Below are 23,184 nucleotides of genomic sequence, written 5' to 3'. Positions count from 1 at the left end.
TCTGATAAAATATAAATGTATTGTTCTGATAAACACTCCTCATTGCTTTCTTGGGAAACAAATTTAGAAACACTCTCATTGTTGCAAAACAGAAACATATATTGCATGATAAATAAATATTGAATTTTGTGTCCACTTAATGTGCCTAATACCTCATTTATTAGCATATAGAGATAGTGATATCAAACACTGTGTCTCATGCAACAGATAATAAAAAGTGAAACTCTCTTGAAATATAAATTAAAACATTTTGTGTTAGATAAATATTTCCAGTATTTTTGGATGTTTGCTACATTAGTATTATACTATTACCCATGTTAGTATTATATATTAAATGTATGCCGGATTGTGTCCATGTGTATGCCAAACATATTTAAAGTTGGTGTTATAAATATTATTGTCTACAAAACTTAGAACACAACTCTGTACATATGCATGCTATGCAGTTAAAAAGTAACCTGAGTGATTCACTGCAAAGGTCAACTTATCCGAGTTCCCTTGCTTTTACATGTTTTCTGGAACTGGAGTTTCCATTGGTTGTTTACCAGGACGTGTACAAGAGCCTACCCCTGTGTTTCTATCATGACAAAGAGCATTGCTGGCCCTCCTGGCTGGAGTTGCTGGATCAGCAGATGTGGTTGTACAAAGTGGCTCTCTCAAAATGGATCAAAGACTTGTTATCTATTAATATAATATGTCCATCACCAGAAACTGCTCATGTTGGATCCAGTTGCATATTGGCTGAATATAGCAAGAGTTAGACTTGACAGTCCACCCCCACCTCTTGTTTATTAGAAAGAAATAAACCCAAGACATGCTGAGATAAGGAGTTTCAATTACACAGGAGTAGACCATAAGAGACAGAAGTCAACAAAGATGTTGAAGTGGTAGGGACCTCATAGCTTAAATAAACTTATAGGTGGGTTCCCTCATGACCCTGCGTGAACCTTATTTCCGGCTGGCACGCTCTCACAAACTGGAGCTGGTATCAGTTTTATTTAATGCCCTTCCAGTTCCCTTCCACTGTGGCACTCCCTTTTTCGTGTCCTGTCTGCTTGTCTCCTTGGCATCTACGGGTCTTTGCTTTGGACAACTGGTGCCTCTGTTTTGTTGATGCCCTTAGAGTGTGCTTACGTTGCTTATTGGGTAATCCATCCATGGAGCTGAGCCATTTCCATGCTATAAAGATGAACAAATTCAGAGATTCTACTTCTATTGGAAACTTAAACACGGTGTCCCAAAAATCCCATCAGGGAGTCTCCAAATCTGAAAATAAATGCAACAAGATGGAGAACATTATATTTATGAGGATTCACTTCAAAGAGAGTTCTGCGTTTGTTTTGAGGAAATTTGTTTTGAGGGTGAAGGGTCTCCCCCCACCCCAAACCAAGTGTAAGTGGAGCTAGTCTGAAAATAGTCTGTGAGAGAAAATGGGAGGATTGAAGCTTACTCTGGGAATGAGAGAAGGGAGAATGGAAGGGAGAGAGGAGGGGAGTGAAGGTGGGGATGGAACCAGTGAAGTGGTGCTACCTCATGGGACTACTTCCTGTGCGCCCCAAAATCTTCGTTAAAGGTACTTCCATCATGAAATTTTTGGATATGAGTGGGTTTTTTTTTTTTTTAATATAATCAGATAAAGGGATGAAATTTTACATCTGAGTGATACATGGATGGACTCAGACTTAAAGAAAAAGATCATGAAGAAAACTATGAAATTGGGAACTTTGAGGCACATTTACTCAACTATGTAAGGATTGGGGAGGTCCTAGCTGATGCCTGAGTTATATAAACCGATGTGAGGTAACCAGAAAGTTTTGTAATTACACTACTGATGGCCTATGTCTCTCGACATTAGTAATCAGGATGTTGCTGATACCAGTGGCCTTAATGCATATTTTTCTGCCTTGTATGGGCAGCCTGACAGTTGTGTTCCATGGTTTTGTTGTTGTTGGTAGGTGCCTTCGAGTCAGTTCCAACTCATACCGACCTTATGTACAACAGAACGAAACACTGCCCAGTCCTGTGCCGTCCTCACAATCATTGTTAAGATTAAGCTCATTGTTGCAGCCACCGTGTCAGTCTATCTTATTGAGGGTCTTCCTCTTTTTTGTTGACCCTCTACTTTACCAAACATGATGTGCTTTGCCAGGGGCTGATCCCTCCTGATAACATGCCCAAAGTATGTGAAACATAGTCTCGCCATCCTTGCTTCTAAGGAGCATTCTGGTTGTACTTCTTTCAAGACAGATTCGTTCGTTCTTTTGGTAGTCCATGGTATATTCAATACTCTTCTCCAACACCACAATTCAAATGGATCAATTCTTCTTCAGTCTTCTTTATTCATCGTCCAGCTTTCACATGCATAGGAGGCAATTGAAAACACCATGGTTTGGGTCAGGTGCACCTTAGTCCTCAGGGTGACATCTTTGCTTTTCAACACTTTAAAGAGGTCCTTTGCAGCAGATTTGCCCAATGCAACGCGTCTTTTGATTTCTTGACTGCTGCTTTCATGGGTGTTGATTGTGGATCCAAGTAAAATGAAATCCTTGACAACTTCTATCTTTTCCCCATTTATCATGATGTTGCTTATTGGTCCAGTTGTGAGGATTTTTATTTTCTTTATGTTGAAGTGTAATCTATACTGAAGGCTGTGGTCTTTGATTTTCATCAGTAAGTGCTTCAAGTCCTCTTCACTTTCAGCAAGCAGGGTTGTGTCATCTGCATAGGGGATTGCTAATGAGTCTTTGTCCAATCCTGATGCTCCACTCTTCTTCATATAAGGATTATTTGCTCAGCATACAGGCTGAATAGTTATGGTGAAAGGATATAACCTTGACGCACAAGTTCCCTGAATTTTAACCATGCAGTATCCCCTTGTTCTTTTCAAATGACTGTCTCTTGACCTATGCATAGGTTTTCATGCACACAATTAAGTGTTCTGAAATTCCCATTCTTCAACAGAGATCTGTGCCTATGTAGGTTTTATATATTTAGTGAGAAAATAAAATATAGATATAATAAGTAATGTATTTATCTTATTAGAAGGTTGTAAGTATTACAAAAAAAAAAAAAAGAAAAAAAGGATAGGCTAAGTGTTTTCAGAGGAGTCTAGGTGGCGCAAGCAGTTTGCAAGTGGCTGCTAACCCAAACATTGGCAGTTTGCTCCCAGACACTCCACAGAAGAAAAGGCTTGGTGAATTGCTTCCATAAAGATTACAACCAAGAAAACACATATGGAGCAGTTCTATCTAGCACACGTGGGGTGGCCATGAGTTGGAGGCTGAAAACAACGACAAATATTCTTAGGAATGAGGAGGGGGTTGAGGATAGTAGTTGACATGGGTTGTAATTTTAAACAGGATGGTCAAAGTATGCCTCCTTGAAAAAGGAACATATAAACTAAAATTTATAGAAGTTGAGGGAATTGGCTAAGCAGATACCTAGAGGAAATGGGTTCTGGGTAGAGGGAACTGTCAATGTGAAAATCTAAGATGGAGCATTCTAGAGTGTTTCGGGCACAGCAAAGAGGCTGGATTGTGTGGAACAGGGTAAGCGAGGGGGTAAAAGCAGGTATGGGGAGGGTGGGTATAGATTATATGGAGACTTGTAGGACTTTGTAAGGACTTTGGCTTATACTGGGTGAAATGGGGAGCCATTGCAGGAGTTTGAGCAGAGAATGACAGGAAGTGACTTCCTTTTTAACAGGATAATTCATTTCATATTGCAACCTGTAACTGTAAAGCATGATATGTGTGTCCTGAGATGGGATCACAGGAGGATATAATTTATAAATTATCTGTGTGATTTGGGGCCCTAAGCTTAACCAGTCTCAGCCAGCCTCAATAGCTCATTGTTGTGAGGCACCAGTAACATGCTATATACATATGCACACAATTTTTAACATTATTTTTGGCACTAATTCAGTTGTTTGTTGTTGTTGAGTGCCGTCAAGTTGATTCCGACTCAAAGTGACCTCATAGGATAGAGTAGAGCTGCCCTGTAGGGTTTCCTAGGCTATAATCTTTGTGGAAGCAGATGGCCAGGTCTTTCTCATGTGAAGCCTCTTGGTGCGTTCTAACCACCAACCTTTTGGTTAGCAGTTTAGAGCTTAACCATTGAGTGACCAGAACTCTGACCTGTAATCTAATGCTAGATGATGGATTATACCCTATAAGTATTTTAGGAGTTAAGCATGCATTCTCAGTGGGGGCGGTAACATGCCCAAGGGGTAAAAACTGGTTTGAGGGAGCCAATATTCCTACTCTTGAATATATAAACTACAGATTTACATACAGTACCTAAAGAGATATACACTAAAAAAAAAAAAAAAAGAGAGAGATATACACTATATCTGTGGTATTCTAACTTCATGAAGAAAAATATTGTAAAATGCTCCTTTAGTTGAGGAGATGTTATTGAAAAGAAATAGGTTGAAAAACAGTTAAAAGAAGGGCATCAGTAGTAGAAAGATCATTGAGCTGGGGGTCAGAAAACCAGAGCTGAAATCAACCGTCATTAACTCTCTGTGTGAACTTGAATCATTCACTTCCCCTTTGTAGGTTTTCTTCAGACGTAAAATAAAACGTTAGACTGAGTGATCTCTTAAGTTTTCTGCAGCTGTAAAATTATGAGGAGGCTTGAACTGGAGTTCCATAGACTTATAAATGCCTGGATATGAAACCTATAGTAATTTATCAGATATTTGGACCCATTAAACTTCACTTTTAGTAAAATAAATATCAGTGTCAATAGTGTTTAATAGCTTTCTCTGGCCTTCTACCCCTTACTCGTTTTTAAAGTTAGAATTCTAGAAATACTGCTCTAGTTCACTCTAGAAGATTTCTGGATACAGTACATAGCCTAAGGGTACAATGGAGTTTTACCGATAAGATGCCCATCAAATGCTTTGAAATGTGCATTGCTTCTCAATTTGCACATAATTTCTAGATATTACAATCTAGATAGTATGGTGAAGGGAAGCAGGAATTAGCAAAAGAAAGTACCAGATTCAAAGACAAAGACTGCATATATCTACAACACCTGTGTTGTTGTTGTTGTTAGGTGCCATTGAGTTGGTGCAATAGAACGTTGAGCTGGTGCAATAGAACGAAACACTGCCTGGTCCTGCGCCATCCTTACAATCGTTGTTATGCTTGAGCTCATTGTTTGTTACAGCCACTGTGTCAATCCACCTTGTTGAGGGTCTTCCTCTTTTCTGCTGACCCTGTACTCTGCCAAGCATGATGTCCTTCTCCAGGGACTGATCCCTCCTGACAACATGTCCAAAGTATGTAAGACACAGTCTCGCCATCCTTGCCTCTAAGGAGCATTCGGGCTGCACTTCTTCCAAGGCAGATTTGTTAGTTCCTTTGGGTTGGCAGTCCATGGTATATTCAATGTTCTTCGCCAACACCACAATTCAAAGGCGCCAACTCTTCTTCGGTCTTTCTTATTCATTGTCCAACCTTCACATGCATGTGATACGATTGAAAATACCATGGCTTGGGTCAGGTGCACCTTAGTCTTCAAGGTGACATCTTTGCTCTTGAACACTTTGAAGAGATCCTTTGCAGCAGATTTGCCCAATGTAATGCATCTTTTGATTTCTTGACTGCTGCTCCATGGCTGTTGATTGTGGATCCAAGTAAAATGAAATCCTTGACAACATCAATCTTTTCTCCATTTATCGTGATGTTACTTATGGGTCCAGTTGTGAGGATTTTTGTTTTCTTTATGTTGAGGTGTAATCCATACCGAATGCTGTGGTCTCTGATCTTCATTAGTAGGTGCTTCAAGTCCTCTTCACTTTCAGCAAGAAAGGTTGTGTCATCTGCATAACGCAGGTTGTTAATGAGTCTTCCTCCAATCCCGATGCCCTGTTCTTCTTCATATAGTCCAGCTTCTCGTATTATTTGTTCAGCATATGGATTAAATAAACAAACAAACAAGAGAAACCAAACCCAGTGCTGTTGAGTCAATTCTGACTCATAGCAACCCTATTGGACAGAGTAGAACTGCCCCATAGAGTTTCCAAGGAGCACCTGGCAGATTCGAACTGCTGACCCTTTGGTTAGCAGCTGTAGCACTTAACATCTACGCCACCAGGGTTTCCACAGATTAAATAGATATGGTGAAAGAATACAACCCTGATGCACACCTTTCCTGACTTTAAACCAATCAGTACCCCCTTGTTCTGTCCAAACAACTGCCTCTTGTTCTATGTAAAGGTTCCTCATGAGCACAATTAAGTGTTCTGGAATTCCCATTCTTCGCAGTGTTATCCATAGTTTGTTATGATCCACACAGTCCAACGCCTTTGCATAGTCAATAAAACACAGGTAAACATCCTTCTGGTATTCTCTGCTTTCAGCCAGGATCCATCTGACATTAGCAATGATATCCCTGGTTCCATGTCCTCTTCTGAAACCAGACTGAATTTCTGGCAGTTCCCTGTCGATATATTGCTGCAGCCGTTTTTGAATGATCTTCAGCAAAATTTGCTTGCGTGTGATATTAATGAGATTGTTCTATAATTTCCACATTCGGTTGGATCACCTTTCTTGGGAATAGGCATAAATATGGATCTCTTCCAGTCAGTTGGCCAGGAAGCTGTCTTCCATATTTCTTGGCATAAACGAGTGAGCACCTCCAGCGCTGCATCTGTTTGTTGAAACATCTCAATTGATATTCCATCAATTCCTGGAGCCTTGTTTTTCGCCAATGCCTTCAGAGAAGCTTGGACTTCTTCCTTCAGTACCGCGGGTTCCTGATCATATGCCACCTCTTGAAATGTTTAAAGATCGACTAATTCTTTTTGGTATAATGACTCTGTATTCCGTCCATCTTCTTTTGATGCTTCCTGTGTCATTTAATATTTTCCCCATGGAATCCTTCACTATTGCAACTCGAGGCTTCAATTTTTTCTTCAGTTCTTTCAGCTTGAGAAATGCTGAGCATGTTCTTCCCTTTTGGTTTTCCATCTCCAGCTCTTTGCACATGTCATTATAATACTTTACTTTGTCTTCTCGAGAGGCCCTTTGAAATCTTCTGTTCAGTTCTTTTACTTCATCAATTCTCCCTTTTGCTTTAGCTGCTTGACGCTCAAGAGCAAGTTTCAGAGTCTCCTCTGACATCCACCTTGGTCTTTTCTTTCTTTCCTGTCTTTTCAGTGACCTCTTGCTTTCTTCATGGTTGATGTCCTTGATGTCATTCTACAACTCATCTGGTCTTCGGTCACTGGTGTTCAATGCGTCAAATCTATTCTTCAGGTGGTCTCTAAATTCAGGTGGGAGATACTCAGGGTCATGTTTTGGCTCTCGTGGACTTGCTCTGATTTTCTGCCATTTCAGCTTGAACTTTCATATGAGCAATTGATGGTCTGTTCCACAGTCGGCCCCTGGTCTTGTTCTGACTGATGATATTGAGCTTTTCCATCGTCTCTTTCCACAGATGTAGTCAATTTGATTTCTGTGTGTTCCATCTGGTCAGGTCCATGTGTATAGTCACCGTCTACGTTGGTGAAAAAAGATATGTGCAATGAAGAAGTCGTTGGTCTTGCAAAATTCTATCACTCGATCGCCGGCATTGTTTCTGTCACCAAGGCCATATTTTCCAACTACTGGTCCTTCTTCTTTGTTTCCAGCTTCCGCATTCCAATCGCCAGTAATTATCAATGCATTTTGATTGCATGTTTGATCAATTTCAGGCTGTAGCAGCTGATAAAAATCTTCTGTTTCTTCAACTTTGGCCCTAGTGGTTGGTGCGTAAATTTGAATAATAGTGAGATTAACTGGTTTGCCTTGTAGACGTGTGGATATTATCCTATCACTGACAGTGTTGTACTTCAGGATAGATCTTGAAACATTCTTTTTGACGATGAATGCAACACCATTCCTCTTCTGGTTTTCATTCCCAGCATAGTAGACTATATGATTGTCCGATTCAAAATGGCCAATACCAGTCCATTTCAGCTTACTAATGCCTAGGATATTGATGTTTATGCATTCCATTTCATTTTTGACAATTTCCAATTTTCCTGGATTCATACTTCGTACATCCCAGGTTCTGATTATTAGTGGATGTTTGCAGCTGTTTCTTCTCATTTTGAGTCATGCCACATCAGCAAATGAAGGTTCCGAAAGCTTTACTCCATCCACGTCATTAAGATCTACTCACTTTAAGGAGGCAGATCTTCCCCAGTCATCTTTTGAGTGCCTTCCAACCTGGGGGGCTCATCTTCCAGCAGTATATCAGACAGTGTTCCGCTGCTATTCATAAGGTTTTCACTGGCTAATGCTTTTCAGAAGTAGACTGCCGGGTCCTTCTTCCTAGTCTGTCTTAGTCTTGAAGCTCAACTGAAACCTGTCCTCCATGGGTGACCCTGCTGGTATCTGAATACTGGTGGCATAGCTTCCAGCATCACAGCAACACACAAGCCCCCACAGTATGACAAACTGACAGACACGTGGGGGACAACATCTGTAGGTGATATCAACTGGGCAACCTTGCGCACAGTTCCTTGCTGCTTATTCCAGAGCTGGGCCAATCGCACTAAGAAAACCTTGAATACATAGTATACCCTGCCTCTTTTAGTGTCTTAGTTTCTCTTAATTTCCTGGCCCTCCAACTATATTTAAAAGACCCTTGAAGAATAGAGAATATACCTTCTAACACTTATATGTTCAGGGCCCTCTTCAGTGTCCTGTACATAAAAACCTCTCAGTGAATGTTTGTTGACTTTGATGAGCATGTACATTTAAGAGGGAAAATTAATGCAAAACTATAAATCTTTGAGTGCCTTACTTTGGGTGGTCTGTACAGATATGCCCACAAGCCAGGGCATTCATCTTCTTTTCCTTCTGCCATTTAATCACCTAGTGGTGTTTCCAGATAAGAAGTGTACATGTAATTCATCACCTGACTTGAGCGTTATAACTAATCCACAAAAGAATATAAATATGCAAAAATTGTTTTGTTTAATGAATTCCAATGTAAATAAATGGGTTGCTATTGTGGTGGTGCAGTGGTTCAAGCACTTGGCTGCTAACTGAAAGGTTGATAGTTGGAACCCACTAGCTGCTCCTGGGGAGAAAGATGTAGCAGTCTGCTTCTGTAAAGATTTATAACCTTGGAAACTGTATGGGGCAGTTCTCTGTCCTATAGAGATGCTGTGAGTTGGAATTGACTTAATGGCAGTGGGTTTTGGTTTTTGGTTATTGTGAAGAGCTATAATTCTCAACTGAATAGCAGGAATTTCTTGAATATTGTCAACATTTGGAGAGAATTAGGAGAGGGAGCTCTATTCAGTGACAAATGGCTAAATATTCAGAATTTCAATGTATACTGAGAAGGTAGTTCAACCCCTGGTTTGTCTAAAGAATCTTGGAGTTACTGGCAATGACAAAACCCCAGAGCCTAATTGAAAGAATCCTTAGTAGGGAAAGAGTTAACTGAGTGTGTATGCTTTATCTTTTGTCCAATGGGCTTGTGGTTTGCTAATTAAAGTCTCTGGTAAATGATTGCTAGAGACCTGTCATTGATAGCTGTTGCTAGTTGCTGCATGTGAAAAGCCTGTTGATTCCTCTGAAAGGCTGTACAGCATCCTTGATCCCTTTACTGATTTCAGATCTTCTCAGGTTTGCTGGCAAAAGGATCTGTCAGATCAATAAACATAAGTGATAAAGACTACAGCACCATCTATGACACAATCCAAAGAGAGGGAACATATGAGGTCTCAAACCAGCCAGGAGAAAATGAAGGTCTCCTTTATGATGATATCCACAAAGGCTTGAAACCAGAAAACAATTTATATGCCACCCAGCTGGAAATCCGTGAGCATGACTCTGTGTCTGGCTATGTTGTTGGGGGTGAGGAGAATAGCCTAGCCTCTTCCCAACCGGAAGCAGAGGGATACCTCCTGCCTGATGAGGTGTGGCCTGAGGCCCAGGATCCTCAGCCAGGTGAGTCCCAAGAGGACAGAGACGACTGGATAGAAGAATTACATTCACCAGCTCAGGCTCAGGATCTCCTCTAGGAAGATACCTGCTCAGGGAAGCCCCGCTCAGTGGAAACCTTCTCAGAAGAGCCCTTCTCAGCGGAGCCCTGCTCAAAGGAACCCTGGTCGGAAGAGCCCTTCTCAGAAGAACCCTTCTCAGTGGAACCTCGTTTAGTGGTGCCCCGCTCAGCGGAGCCCCTCTCAGCGGAGGCCTTCTCAGCAGAGCCCTTCCCAGCGGATTCTTGCTCAGTGGAGCCCCACTCAGCAGAGCCCTTCTCCTCCGAGCTGTGCTCAGTGGAGCCCTTCTCCGAGGACCCCCAAGGGAATAGAAGCATAATGAAGGAACACCTGCCTTCTCCTTCAAGCTTCACCATCCAGGATAGCAAAGCCTTCTGTGCCAGCATGCATTCCCCAACTGGCTATTCCAGTGCTAATGGTTTTGAAGAAAGTGAAGCATTTTCCATGCACCCTGAGATTTTCCTCTTCGTGAAGGTAAGGGCTGCCTTAGACAGCACACCTGCACATGCAGATGGCTGAATTGGGGTTTTATCTTGCTCTGAGTGGCCAGAGATAGATGAAAGGGATGATGGTCCCTGGACCTCGGTATTCAAGAGTAGGATTGAATAGATGGGTCCTTCCAAAGTTCAGTCAGGACTTCCGAAAATAAGAACTGGGAAGTACATATAAAGTGTGTGTCAGCAGTGACTTTTATATGCCACGGGCAAAGCATTTTTTGAAGAGTTCACTTATGAGTGGGCAGAAATTGTTGCTCAAACAATTACCTTTGTGACAGATATTAAGTACATTTTAAGTTACATTTAAGTTAAATTTCCGTGGTCAACGTTGTTTTTAAAAATGAAACCGAGGCTTGTGAGAGAAAATCAAATCTACAGTTAGATGCTGGTGTTTCCTTCTTACATTCCTAAGGTCACAGATACTTCAGATATATGGTCCATAAATGTTACTGCTGTCACTGAGTTTGCCCTTTTGTTACTGATATAAATCACTCAAGTATCTTACCAAGTAAAACGATTTCGGTAGTAGTAAGAAAAGTAATTAACAGTGTTAATATTTAATACTTATGATGTTTAAACAAGGAACTTTCATGATCTTTGCATTAGACTGCTATAATAAAGATTATGGTTATGAATATTATCTAAATGTAAAAAGCATTTCAGGCTCTTTATTAATCAAGATGGCAGAACCTTTTCCACTGAAATTGTCCCCCCAACATGCAATGTTTATTTTTATATATTTTTATGTGTAGATAGCATGTTAGTAAATACTCTTATTTCTGGCTAATAAAAATGGTTATTCTATGGAGCTACAAAAATCCCAGTCCACACTCATTTCTCCCCTTCCTTGTTTCCAAAACCATGTCTAATGGAATATGTTTTATTTGCTAATTTAATACATTGTCATTTTTTTACTTTGTGCTTTTCTGTTTTGTGTGTAAATCATGTCTCCTTTATTCTATTATAAATAGCCATTGGAAGAATTTTCACTTTTACTCTGAGTGATATGAGGAGTCATGGGAAGGATGAAAGGATTATTCTAACTGCCTTTGGAGAAAAGACTACAGTGGTACAAGGGTGGGAACAGGGAGAAGGGCCAGGAGGCAGGAGATGATGATGGATTGGCCCACAGTGACAGTGGTGGAGGTGGTGAGAAGTAGTGTTGGATTGTTTTGAAGAGAGAACCTGAAGAATTTGCTAATGAAATTGATGTGGACTGTAAAGAAAAGAGCCATGATTGACTCTAGGGGTTTTGGCTTGAGAGCTACTAAGTGAATGGATATGTCATTCCCATTTCAACTATGGACCCCTTCTCAAGGAATTCTAACATCAGCTTTCTTGATAATTTGCTGTGAAACATCCCTGGGCCCAAGTTTCCTCATCGCTAGAGTGAGATCCCTCCAGCTCTTATAGTCTTTGATTTTAGTGTGTGTAACCTAGCTTAGCATGCATACATGTGGCACCACATGTTGTCCGTTCCTGAATTCACGCACCGTAGCAGCCCTGGTGAATATTCCTCAGATTCCTATTTAGCCTAGAACCTTTATTCTAAAGGAGTGACTCCCTATAATTTGGCTCAGTGACTCACAAAGTGTGGTTCAGGGACCAACAAAATCAGCATTGCTTGTGAGCCTGTTAGAAACACAAATTCTTTGGCTCTGGTCTTAATGGATCAGAAACTTTAAGAGTGGGGCCCTGCACTCTGTGTTTTAACAAGTCCCGCAGGTGATCCTGATGCACGGTTGAGAACCACTGGCTTTGCTACACCTGAGACTAGCTCATCACTCCTTGGATCTTTTCAGGTACTTAATTACTCTGTGTTGCCTAGGCTAGAGCTGTAGAGTCCTTGAGGCATTTCTAGGGCCTTCTATCGATTGAATTACCCAGAACAGCTGTTGGGGGATTCTAGGACTGTCTGTGCTGGTTATGTTTGTGAGGAGCATCCCTTCATTGCTGGCCAAGGTCCAGAATTTGATCCATAATACCTGCTGCTGCCGTTTGACGTTTAGGTAGTGTTGATAAACATCATCGGACTCTCTTAGCCTATCAATGGTCTTGTCTTCTTGATGCAATTCTTCTTTTCTTGATTGATCCAAGTATCACCAACCACTGTGTAGCTTCAGTTGCAGAATTCAGCAGCAGCTTCCAGTCCTGCTTCTCCAGACACAGGATCAGACTATACGGAAGGTTTCTCTGAAGCAACCTAGACTGTAACCTTAATCTTCAAGTAAAAGACAGCCCATACCCTTAAGTGCACTCTTTCTGAATGCAGTTCAGGATCAGTCCGGTGTTTCATTCGGTGTGCACTGCAAGAGAATATCTGTGGGCATACCGAGGCTATCATGTCCACAAATTTTGTGGTTGTTCATAATTTATAGGTTAGGAGCAATTTCTCAAATACCTGAAAACTACACAATCTTTGATAGGTCTCCTAAAAAAGGTTTAAGTATGTCTTTGAAAGGGATCAGTTAGACTGAGTGGTCCCATCCTTGCAAATGAGAAATGTGTCAGATGAGGCATCATGTAATCAGAATCGGCCTGCCGCACTGTCCATACCATATCCGTCCCATCCCAGAGTAGTACTGGGTTATCAGCAGTCTTTGAAGGGCAGCTGGTTTTCCCTAGCAGATGTCAGCATCAGTGCTACATTCTGACTGCTCTTAGGGAGACTTAGGGTGATGGCATGATGGAGAGAAACAAACATGAGACTGGGAACTGAAAGGCTTGTATTCCAATCCTGACTCTGATACTTTAAGATTTAATTTTCCTGTGGAAGTGACAGCCTCTCTCTCTGAGAGAGAACCTCAATTTCCTGTTGTATAATATGAGGGTGATAAAACTTACCGCATGGATCAAATGGAATAACAAAGACAGAAGAGCTTTGCATAGTGGAAAATGTCACAGAATTTTCAGTAATTGATATTATTGCCATAACACAGGAACCTTGATGCTGTTTTAGGGGCATGATATCCCAGGTAGGGTAGTCAACATACTCTGTGAGGGTACAGGAAGAAAATATTAAATATTAGAATAGAAATATTAATCAACATTTCCATTTATTTTTATCTCATCTTTTAAAATATTTTATACTTTATGTGTTTCATAACGTACAAGTGTATTCTTACAGTAGAACATTAACATAAACTGTAAGTGCATAAGTGTACCTATATTTTGGGTAAATGATTAAGTTTTTTATGGATTAAAAAAGCAAAAAAAGAAAAACAAAAAACCTGTAGCCATCGAGTCAATTCCAAATCATGGCAACCCTACAGGACAGAGTAGAACTGCCCCATAGGGTTTCCCAGGCTGTAATCTTTACAGAAGCAGACTGCCACGTCTTTCAACCATGGAGTGGCTGGTGGGTTTGAACTGCTACCCTTTCAGTTAGCAGCAGAGCACTTTTGTATTGATAACCAAAATCTGTTGCCATTGAGTCAATTCTGACTCCTAGTATCCCCAGAGGATGGAGTAGAGCTGCCACATAGGGTTTCCAAGGCTGTAACCTTTACCGGAGGAGACTTTCGCATCTTTCTCCTGCAGAGCAGCTGGTGTGTTCCGGCTGTCCACCTCTTTTCAGCAGCTGGGTGCTTAACCACTGCACCACCAGGTCTCCTTTTTTGTATTGATAACGATGTACACTTAAAAAAATCTTGTTGACCTATATAGCCTTTCCTCCCTTTTCTGCCACCATTCGAGAGCTCTTTCTTTGGCCCAAGCCTGGTGAGAACAGGTCCCCTCACGTCCTAGGTCCTTCTCTGTAGTAAGTTTTCACAAGAAGCACATTCAGTCCGTTTACCTTGGAGGCAAAAAAGAAAAGATATACGGCTGCAGGGGAGAAACTGTAAAATCACATTGAGGAAATGAGGGAAATGAAGCTGGATTTGGGTGTGAGATGCGGCTCAACTGAGGAGCTGGGTGGAAAGATAGTGGACATAGAATAAGCAAAGGTACAGCAAAAATGCACATCCGTGTGACTAGATCCCTTTGGCTGGAATGAAAAGAAGATCTGAGTAGGGGCAGGGCAGACAGGGAAGTTGAAGAACTAGGAGTGCAGCCTTGCATGGCAAACTAAAGGGTTTGGACTTTATCCTGAAAGCAACAGAAAGTAACAAAATATTTCTGAGGAGGATGACACGAGCGAAGCAATACTTAGGGTGATTGGTAAACCAATTAAAAAGCATTTCCACCTATGTGTACAGCAGAACCAAACAGTAAAACTTCTAAGCTTCAGTTATGTTATTAGTTCAAGCATTTACATGTAAAGACACTGTGTGTAACAAAACTATATGTTTTTATAGTTAGTTATTTGTTCAACTGATCATCTGGGGATACCCAAATGTTTAGATCCTTGGCGTCGTATAGGCAATTTTTTGAAGAAAACGTATCCAGGTACAATGCTGATTTATATCTTACCTACATATATGTCTACCTAGTTACTTCATATTTGGATTCAGGACAAAATTTTGATTGTTGTCATTTTAGTATAGTTTCTATGTGTTTGTGTGAGCCTGACTTAGCCTGGATGAAGTGCTCAAAGTTGCACGTTTAAAGAACTCCTTGCCTTCGAGTTGATTCCATCTCATAGTGACCCTATAGGACAGAGTAGAACTGCCCCATACGGTTTCCAACGAGTGGCGGATGGATTTGAACTGCCGACTTTTTGGTTAGCAGCCGTAGCTCTTAACCACTGCCCCACCAGGGCTCCTGTTGCATGTGTTTGGAAATAGTTGGAACCCTGAAAGGGTCCTCTTGTTCCATGATCCTCCAGGAGCAGCCTGCTCTAACATCAGTAATATAGATACTTCAAATTATGTCCTTGGAAACATTTGTAAGAATATGCAAGTCTGAGCTTGTCCCAGGTGCCCAATTGCCCTTTCATGGAACCAACGAAGCATACAAAAATGAACCAATGAGCAGGTTTGAGCAAAGATTTCTATTCTTGTCAGAATAGTTTCTTAATTGGGGTTCTAGGAATACAATCAAGATTCGATTTTATTCAGAAGTCATTTAATAGGTGCCAACACGAACTGATTTGCTTTGTGAATCAATACTATCAATCAAAGTGGTCACAGAATCTCAGCTATGTGACAAGAACATTGAAAACCAGAGGAGTCAAGTGACTTCTGCACTCCTTGCAAGACTGCCTGTGAACGAGTGGCAAGCTGGGACTTTGGGCTTTCAATTCAGTGTGCATTCCTTTATATTGGCATTCCTGGTCTGGGGTGCCAAATATTCATGAATATGCTTCAGGAGGTTCAGGAACATTCTAAATCTCTATGCCAAATTTTGTGTGGGAAATGATTCTCAGGGGGGCCCATGTCTCCTCAGAACGGTTAAAAATCACTGTGATGCATTCCACCTTCCCTGCCTAGGCACCCTGTTACTCATATGTACATGTGGGAGGAGGTAGAATGTGCTGTGGAGCAGCCCAACTCTATTTATTTCCTGATGAGTCATCCACTTGCTCTAAGCCTTTCAGCATCCTCAAGAAACCATAGGAAGAAGCCCTCATAAAAGAGTAATAAAGAAGCATAGCTTGAATCATCGTGTGGGGATTATGTCAGTTCTGAAAATGAAGGTGATGTGATGCTCTGATATAAATGTCCCCAAATTAGGACCGATTTGGGCATTTTTTTTTTTTCTACAAGAGACTAAAAATTCAATTTTAATTCATCCATGACTAATTCCACGAACTTGGTGGACAGTATAACTAATTGTACAAATGAAAACTTTCGAGTAACTTAGATTTCTGATTCTCTGTCCAGCCAATTTCACCTCCTAAAATATTATCTTCTCCATCTGGACCACTCTAGTCACTGTCATGTTAGCCATGTCTGTTCAACTGGTCTCTCTACCTTTAGACTCATCTCGTCTCAAGAATCTCTCAGGTACCCATCAGAGTGATCCTTATAAAGTGGGCATCAGACCATACCATTCTCCTGCTTCTAACTGTACAGTGGCTCTTCATTACCTCCAGGAAAAAGGCCAGGCCTGATAGAATGCATAAAAAGGCTCTTGTGATCCACCAGGCTTTTAGTCAAGATCTCCATGACTGCCAGTCCTCACTCATGCTTTGCCTCAAAAAGCATGGAGTTGCCTGTACTTCCCTGAACACTTCATGTCATTTTATGACTCTGGGCCTTTGCTCAAGCTCTCCCCTTTCAATGCTCTCTTTTCCTGGGATAACCTACTGCCCTTTCACACCCAGTTGAAAGTCATCTCCTCAGCCAAGCCTTCCCACATCCCTCCAGACAAGGCAGGGCAGGATCCCCTCTGTGATCTCCCATTTCTCTTACCTCAGTGTTGTAATTACCTGGTTAAGTCTTTATCTTCCTCTTCAGTTGTGAATTCCTGAAGAAGAGTCTACACTTAAGCCATTTTCATATACTTGGCCCATGGTGTACTTAATAATTCATAGCTGAATGAAGTAAGGAAGGAGCTAGCCAGCCCCAGGGATCCTCAGAGCAGTGGGGGAGGAGGAAGACTTGTCTGAGTAGCCGGCAGCAGTAATAAGTGTGGTGCTCCAGACCCCTGAAGGAAGAATGAGTTGAGATGAAGCACGGGAACCTCTGGACATGGGTAGCCACTTGTGGGGTCCATCTTCCTTCCAAATGCAAGAGGTTCTGTGAGGAATCGGTGAACTGTGTACACTTTCATCTCTTTTGTTCTCAGACATTCACGAGAATGCCTGCCATGTTCCTAGCATTGGCCTGAATTCGGAAAGGAAGCCAATATTCTGAGTGTTTAATTGGATGTATTGAGCTTGTATTGTTCAAGTCAAAGAACTTGAGGATTCGGCCTCTATCTGAAGTGTTAAATACTGCAAGGAACAGCCTGAGAAAGCGATGTTGCCATAGCTAATTCAATGCATCCTTGTCCTTGAGCCTGCCTTTGTGTTTTTCTGCATCAAAAATATTTACCAAACACTGTTCTGTCAACAGACACAGAGCCAAACTAAACACAGTGACCAGGAGAAAGTGAGAAGTGTCAACACCTGGGGGAGAGAACAGCAGCTGACTGGGATGTGGCTGCCAGTCTGAAAGGAGTAGGTGGATGGGGAAGGTTGGGGTATAGGGGGGTTAGACTAGTAGGTGAAGAACCATTTTCTGGGCCCTAATTTTTTAAGGGTGATTCACCAGACTGTCAGTTCCTTGAGGCAAGGGACCATGACTTGCTTATGTCTGTAGCTCAGTGTCCTAGGCGGGGCAGGGCGTGTCCTAGGGGCTCTGAAAATGTTGGTCAAAGTGAACTGACCTGAAGAGTCACCCCTGGGACACTCAGGTAGCCTTCACCTGCCTAAGGAAGTAAAGATCACCATCCCTTGGAATAAAACTGCAAGTTTGATACTTAACTTCCCAGCTTTAAATCTCGCCTGCTGCCAAGAGGACCAATTTCACCCTTAAGCATCCCATGTTCTGCCCCTAACAACTTAACCATCCCATCTCCCACCATGCCCTGACTTTAGAAGAGAACTATGCCCCAGGAATACTGAGCTGCTTGTAGCTCCCCACAAATCAGATGCTGTTTTGTATCTCCTGACTTTGCCCATGCTGATCCCTCTGCCTACAGCACTTTCTCCTCTACTTTATCTGGATAATTCTTTCTCATCTCTCTAGAATCATATTCCCTGCGAAGCCATCTCTGAAACTCCAGGTTATTCCAAATGATACTCCCTCAGTAATTACCTTACCTTCTTCTTAGTTCTTGCCCCCTAATGTTATGACTATCTGGTTAAGTGTATGTCTCCCCCAGCCCCTCACTAGACTGAAAGCTCCACAGAGAAAGCACTCTCCATCCATATCTTCTTCACCACGTATCTCCATAAGTGGCGCAGAGCCTGAACAGCACCCACTGCCACTGAGTCAATTCTGACTCATAACGACCCTATATGAGATGAGATGAGATAAGCGATATTTACTGAGTTAAACTGAGCTGGCAACAGGAAAGGAAGTTTAGCTTTCTTCTTAAAGGAAAGCAACTAGTGTGTTTGGGAAATTTGGTCAGCAGTCAAACAAAGACCCTTATATCTCTACATCCATTTATATTTGTCTTTGGGGTGGAATAGATGGAGAATCCTAGCTGAGGGGCTGGCTGGCATAGCAAAAAAAAAAAAAAAGTATATATATATATTTTTTATATAAAGCAAGTCACATTTACTGAATGTCTACTTTGAACCAGGCTCTCTTCTAGGTTTCATGCTTCATTCACATTATCTCTGAAATAGGGCTTAAGAACTAGGCCCCCATCTTGATTCTGCTACCGACTAACTGGGTGACTTTGGGCAAGCCTTTTACATTCCCTGGACCTTGGATTTATCACTTGTAAAAAGAAGCAGTGGAATGATATGAGCCCTAGAGCCCCCACTGGCTCTGATTTGCTGTGTATGGAAGCTTTGTTTTTCTCCTATGGTAAAGCAATCTGCCTCCCACCGGAACATCTCTCTCACACCTTAAATTTATATTATTGTCATACTCTCTGAAGGTCTTAGGCAGCACTGTGGTTTTTAATATGCGGGGGAGGGGGAGATAAAACAGGATTTTTAAAATAACTTATTTTATTTTTGTTGTAGTTGAGAATAGACACAGCAGAACATACACCAATTCAACAATTTCAACATGTACAATTTAGTGACATTGATTACACTCTTCAAGTTGGGTAGCCATTCTCACTCTCTGAGTTGTTCCTCCCCCATTTACATAAACTCACTGTCTTCTAAGTTTTCTGTCTAATCTTTTGAGTTGCTGTTGTTCATTACTGAGCATATTGATCAAAGACCCTATAGAAGAATCATGTTCAAAAGATAGAAAATGCAGAACAGAATTTCAAATTCTTATGGAATCCAGACTTTTTGGATCCATGGAGGCTGGATGAACCCCTGAAACTATTGGCCTGAGATAATCTTTAAACCTTAAACCAAAAAATATCCTCTGAAGTCTTCTTAAAACTAAACAATAGTTTAGCTTAACTAGTAAAGAATGTCTGCTTTTAGCATTGTACTCTTTTAGGATTTTTCTATATGGGATGAAATTGACAACAGCAACTTGAAAGAAACAGAATTTTGTCTCAAATCACATTGAATAGTGTAGCCCAATTGACTCCCTATTCACTTTGAATAAGTTGAGTATTTGCACAGCACAAAATTTGAAAGATACAAAAGATAGAGTCCTTTCCCCCTCCATATTCCCGCAAACACTGTATTTTTGTTTTCTGAGCCAATTCATTCCAACATTTTCATGTATATACTTCCTGAAATATTTATGCACATTCTGACAAATACATGTAAATGCATATTTTTAAAATTCTCTTTTATCTTTTATTTTACACAGATGGCATTATGCTGTTATGCACCTTGCTTTTGAGGGGTTATTTTTATTGGGATATAAGTTATATATACATTAAAATTCACCAATTTTAAGTATACAGTTCAATGAGTTCTGACAAATGTATACAATTTCATAATAGTCACCACAAACAAGACACAAAAACATTTCCATCACTTCAAAAAGTTCCCCTGCCCCTTTGCCATAAATCCCCTCCTATTCACCCTCTAACTCCTGGCAACCGCTAACAGGCTTTCTATCACTCTAGTCTTACCTTTTTAAAAATATCATATAGGTAGAATTAAATTCTATGTAGTCTTTTACTTAACAATAGTTTTAAATTCATCCGTGTTGGTACATTTTTCAGCAGTTTGTTCCTCTTTATTGCTGAGTAGTATTCAACTGGAAACCCTGGTGGCGTAGTGGTTAAGTGCTACGGCTAACCAAGAGGTCGGCAGTTTGAACCCACCAGGCGCTTCTTGGGAACTCTATCGGGCAGTTCTACTCCGTCCTATAGGGTTGCTATGAGTCGGAATTGACTCGATGGCAGTGGGTTTGGTTTTGGTTTTTTAGTATTCAACTGTATGAATATACCATATTTGTTTAGGCATTCACCAGTTGATGGACATTTGGTTTATTTCCTAGTTTTTGGTTATTTTGATAAAACTGCTATAAATATTTGAGTATAAGCATCTGTGTTGATTGTGTTTTCTTTCTCTTGGGTAAATACTTAGGAATGGAATTATTGGTCATATGGTAAATGAAAGTTTAACTGTATAAAAACTTGCAAATTGTTTTCAAAATAGCTATCAGAATTTGTACAAAACTTATAGTCGCCTTCTTTCCAGCACTTGTGTTGCCAGTCTTTTGAATTTTAAGCATACTGTTGAATGCATAGTGCTATTTCGTTGTAGTTTTAATTTGCGTTTGTCTAATGACTAATGAACCCTATGGGGCAGTTTTCCTCTGTCCTATAGAGTCAATATGAGTGGGAATAGACTCAGCAGCAATGGGATTTTTGGGTTTTAATAACTAATGAGATTATAATGAAATGTGCAAAGACATGAAGTTAGAAAACCAAGAGGGAAGAACACTCTCAGCATTTCTTAAACTGAAAGAACTGAAGAAAAAATTCAAGCCTTGAGTTGCAATGTTAAGGGATTCTATGGGCAAGATATTGAAGCATTAAAAGAAGATGGAAGGAATACACAGGGTCGCTGTACCAAAAAGAATTGGTCGATGTTCAGCCATTCAAGGAAGTTGCGTATACTCAAGAACTGATGGTATTGAAGGAAGAAGTCTAAGCTGCACTGAGGGTATTGGTGAAAAACAAGCCTCCAGGAATTGATAGAATACCAACTGAAGTATTCAACAAACGAATGCAATGCTGGGAGAGCTCACACATTTATGCCAAGAAATTTGGGAGACAGTTACCTGGCCAACCAACTGGAAGAAATCCGTATTTGTGCCTATTCCAAAGAAAGGTGATCCAACATAATGTGGAAATTATTGAACAATATCATTAATATGACACACAAGTAAAATTTTGCTGGTGACAATTTAAAAATGGTTGAATCAGTACATTGACAGGGAATTTACAGAAATTCAAGCCAGATTCAGAAGGGGATGTGGAATGAGGGATGGAACCTGTGTTTTATTGACTGTGCAAAGTCATTCTACTGTGTGGATCATAACAAATTACGGATAACATTGGAAAGAATGGGAATTCCAGAATACTTATTTGTGCTCATGAGGAATCTGTACAGAGACCATGAGGCAGTCATTTGAACAGAACAAGGGGACGCTGCATGGTTTAAAATCAAGAAAGGTGTGCATCAGGGTTATATCTTTTCACCATACTTATTCAATCTGTATGCTGAGCAAATAATCTCAGAAGCTGGCCTATATGAAGAAGTATGGGGCATCAGGATTGGAGAAAGACTCATTAACAACCTGCAATATGCAAATAACACAACTTTGCTTGCTAAAAGCAAAGAGAACTTGAAGCACTTACCGATGAAGATCAACGTAAGGAAACCAAAGATTCTTACAACTGGACCAATAAACAACATCATGATAAACAGAAAAGACTGAAGTTTTCAAGGATTTCATTTTATTTGGATCCACAATCAATGCCCATGGAAGCAGCAGCCAAGAAATCAAATGCCATATTGCCTTGAGCAAATCCGCTACAAAAGACCTCTTTAAAGTGTTGAAAAGCAAAGGTGTCACTAAGGTGCACCTGACTCAAGCCATGGTATTTTCACATGCATGTGAAAGCTAGACAATGAATAAGGAAAACTGAAGAAGAATTGATGCCTTTGAATTATGATGTTGTCAAAGTATATTGAATATAATATGGATTTCCAGAAGAACATAAGCCTTGGTGGTATAGTGGTTAAGAGCTGTGGCTGCTAACCAAAAGGTCAGCAGTTTGAATCCACCAACAGCTCCTTGGAAACCCTGTGGGGCAGTTCTACTCTGTCCTGCAGGGTCGCAAGAGTCAGAATCACCTTGATAGCAACAGGTCCAGAAGAACATACAAATTTGTCTTCGCTTCTTAGAAGTGAGGATGGTGAGACGTACTTTGGACATGTTATCAGGAGGGACCAGTCCTTGGAGAAGGACATCATGTTTGATAAAGTAGAGGTCAGAGAAAAAGAGGAAGACCCTCAATGGTGTGAATTGAGGCAGTGGCTGCAACAACGGGCTCAGACATAGCAATGATTGTAAGGGTGATTCAGGACTAGGCAGTGTTTCCTTTTCTTGTACATAGGATTGCTATGATTTGGAACTGACTGGACAGCACCTAACAACAAAGACTAATGAATGATATTGAACATCTTTTCATGTGCTTAGTAGCCATCCTTATATTTTCTTTGATGAGGTGTCTGTTAAATCTTTTGCTTATTAGTATTGTTATTTTAGTATTTTGTCTTGTTATTACTGGGTTTTTAAGAGTTCTTTACTTGGGATACAATTCCTTATCAAATAAGTGTATTGCAAATAGTTTATCCCAATTTGGGGTTTGACTTTTCATTTTCATAAAAGTGTCTTTTTAAAATCAGAACTTTTTGATTTTGATAAAATCCAGTTAGCAATTGTGCTGTTTATATCCTACCTAAGAAACGTTTGTGGAGAATTAGGACACAAAGATTTTCTGGTATATATATTCTTCTAGAAGTTTTATAACTTTAGGTTTTATATTTAGTTCTATGATCCATTTTGAGTTAGTTTTGCATACGATGCAAAAAAAAAAAGGTTATTTTTCTTCCTTCTTTCCTCCTTGCTTGCTTCCTTCCTTCCTGTCTGCCCGCCTGCCTTATTTCCTTCTTTACTTTCTTTCTTCCTTAGG

At 40.6% G+C, this 23,184-nt stretch overlaps 1 long non-coding RNA gene across 1 annotated transcript; it reads right to left on the bottom strand.

The window, feature by feature from the left end:
* Positions 1-356: 356 nt before the first annotated feature.
* On the bottom strand, positions 357-17,302 carry LOC126081608 (uncharacterized). Its single transcript, XR_007518418.1, has 4 exons — positions 16,823-17,302; positions 14,019-14,305; positions 13,354-13,503; positions 357-1,266 (listed from the first exon to the last, which is right to left on the bottom strand). It is a non-coding gene; the product is annotated as an uncharacterized LOC126081608 (long non-coding RNA).
* Between the last annotated feature and the right edge of the window lie 5,882 nt (positions 17,303-23,184).

The sequence above is a fragment of the Elephas maximus genome, chromosome 1 (genome assembly GCF_024166365.1).
Source record: "Elephas maximus indicus isolate mEleMax1 chromosome 1, mEleMax1 primary haplotype, whole genome shotgun sequence".
NCBI classification, from domain to species: domain Eukaryota; kingdom Metazoa; phylum Chordata; class Mammalia; order Proboscidea; family Elephantidae; genus Elephas; species Elephas maximus.
The sequence above is the reverse complement of the archived record's forward strand: the minus strand, read 5'-3'. Positions and strand labels throughout refer to the sequence as shown.